The following is a 3,035-nucleotide window of genomic DNA, read 5'->3' as shown; positions in this document are numbered from 1 at the left end:
GATGTCAGTTATGGTCTCTTTGGGATATATTCCCAGTAGTGGAATTGCTGGGTCAAATGGTATCTCTATTTGCAACTTTTTGAGAAAGCGCCACACCACCTTCCACAGTGGTTGCACCATAAAAATTATCTTTAAAACAACAACAGCAAAATTCCACTACAGACAAATCAATGACACCACTTGAGCAGGTTTTAACCTCTTTAAATCTTTATAGGAACAGACTGTCACATCATTCTCCTGCAGACTAATTGCAGGATTCAAAACGTGAACTTTCTGATTAGCAGCCCAATATATTATACATTATCCTCCTATGGTTACTTTCATCTGATTTAATCTTTCAACTTCCTTAGTCTCAAGGACAAAAATGTAATCTTTCAATTTCTTTAAGATCAAGGACAAACATTCTGAATCTATTCCCCAGAATATTCTTTATACAGTGGTAAAGACAGAATATTTGATTCTGTCAAGTTAATATCTATTTCTTCTTCATAAAAAATTGTAGATATATACACACACATATATAAGGTTGGCCTCTGGATTGCTATAGCAACAAGAACTAGAATATTTGCAGTATACTTTTGACTGATATTTTGTACTTGATATGATCACCATTACAATCTTGTCAACACTTATTGTTCTTTTTTTTCTTTTTCTTTTGTGGGGTGAGAGTAGGAGCAGATGAATTCCTGGTCTTTGAATTTTTTTCTACTTCCTCTGCGTTGTGCAAATGACACAATTCTGCTCGCTGAAAGTGAGGAGGACCTGAAGTGCTTGATGCAGGGGATCAAAGACTGTAACCTTCAATATGGATTGAAGTTTAACATCAAGAAAACAAAGACCCTCACAACCGGGCCGATTGGCAGCATTGTGATAGATGATGAAGAGATTGAGATTGTTGACAATTTCAGTTTAGTTGTTTCTACAGTCAATACTCTTGGCACCAGCAGTGAGGAAATTAAAATATAAACTATGTTGGGAAAGTCTGTTGTCAGAGACCTCTCCAAAGTACTACAGAACAATGATATCACTATGGAGACTAAGGTGCCCCTGATACAGACCATGGTCTTTGCCATTACTTGCTATGTATCAAATAGCTGGACAATGATTAGAATGATAGAAGGAGACTTGATGCCTTTGAGCTGTGGTTCTGGTGAAGAGTATTGAAAATACCATGGACTACTAAGAAAGCAAACAAATTCATATTGGAGAGGGTGAAGCCATCTTGCTCTTTGGAGGCAAGGATTCTGAAGCTTCATCTGACATACTTTGGACAGGTTGCAGGGGCTGAGATCAGTCCTTAGAGAGAGATGTCATTCTTGGGAGGGTGGAGGGACAGCACAGGAGAGGACCCCAGATGAGATGGATTGACTTGGGTAATGGAGGCAGGTGTGTTGGAGAAAATAAGATTGGCAAAAGATAGAGCAGGCTTTTGGGGTATTGTACACAGGGTCACTAAGAATCACAGGCATTTTGATGGCACATAACAACAACACTCATTAATTGTTATTTTTCTGATAGTTATGTTGTTATTATTGATTGCCTTTGATTCAAGCACAACTTACAGTGACCTTATGCACAAAATGCTTGAAGTCCCTCTACAACTATTGAGAGATTTAATTATATATAAAAATCTAATTTTATTGCTTCAATTAAATGCTCTCTCTATGTATATGTGTGTGTGTTTTCTCCTAAGCTATAGATTTATCATGCTGTTGTTGCTGTTGTTAGGTGCTATTCAGTCAAGGACAACACTTAATGACCCTATGAACAACAGATCTGAACCTTGTCACATCCTCTGTCATCGTCACACTTCCTGATATACTAGCTCCCATTGCAGCTATCACCATGTCAATCCACCTGGCTGAGAGTCTTCCTCTCCTTCATTGACCCTCTAACTTTGGGGCATGATTTCCTTCTCTAAGTAATGGCCCCCTCCCAGCAACTTGTGAGGTGAAGTCTGATCATCTTCTCCTCCAAAGAGAACTCTGGTTGCACTTTTTTCCAAGACATATTTGTTTATTTTAGAAGTTCATGAATGTTCAGCACTCTTCTCCAACACAACTCAAAGGCATTAATTTTTCTTCTGTCATCCTTTTTCATTGTCCAGCTCTCAAATACATAGCAACTGATCATAAAGACTAGAGCCTGAATCAGGTGTGTCTTAGTTCTCAAACTGACATCATTACTCCTCAATAATTTAAAGAAGTTTCTAACTGCAGAATTTCTCAATGCAATACATTTCCTGATGTGCTGACAGCTGGTACCAAGGGTTTTAATTGTGGATCCAAATAAGAAGTTGTTGACAATTTCAATCTTTTCTCCATTTATCAAGATAGTTGCCTATTGGTCCAGTGGTAAGACTATTTGCTTTCTTGACATGGAGATGCAATCAGTATAGAAGGCTGTATTTTTTGATCTTCTGCATCAAGTGCTTCCAGTTCCCCTCATCTTCAGCCAGCACAGTTGGGCCATCTGCATAATACAGGACTTGATGGGCTACCAACTGACTTGTTTCAAATAATGGATAAAGCCCTGAGTGCACTCATCAATCTTTGCAAGGAAATTTGTAGGACAGCTGTCTGGAGAATGGGTTGGAAGAGGTCCATATACATTCCACTTAGATATCTCATATAAACAATTATTTCCCTTTCAAAAATGCACAGGTGCAAACTCTGACATGTAGCAGGGTATAATTAAAGTACTTCGAAGAGTCGGGGGTTGGGAGTGATTTGATAATAATTTGTTACTGCTAAATCTTGTTCTAGGTCTTCTTCACTTTACTGGAGAAGATACTAAGTCTCCTAGTTGAAGCTTAGAGCTTAAATAAACTTTAGGACTTTGCCTGCTTGTTTTTGTGAAATAATCTTACTCTCCTTGCCTAAGATTTCTACTTTTTCCTAATCAAATATGAAATTATCACATCAAGGCTTCTGTTTTTTTTCTCTTTTTTTATTGAATTTTATTAGTTTTAATGAACATTTACAGAGATTTGGGGTTTCATTCATTCATTGTTGCACTGTTTTCTCCACCCTCAT

The sequence above is a fragment of the Elephantulus edwardii genome, unplaced genomic scaffold (genome assembly GCF_000299155.1).
Source record: "Elephantulus edwardii isolate Elephantulus edwardi_28Jun2011 unplaced genomic scaffold, EleEdw1.0 scaffold00392, whole genome shotgun sequence".
Lineage (NCBI taxonomy): Eukaryota > Metazoa > Chordata > Mammalia > Macroscelidea > Macroscelididae > Elephantulus > Elephantulus edwardii.
Note: the sequence above shows the minus strand (reverse complement) of the source record.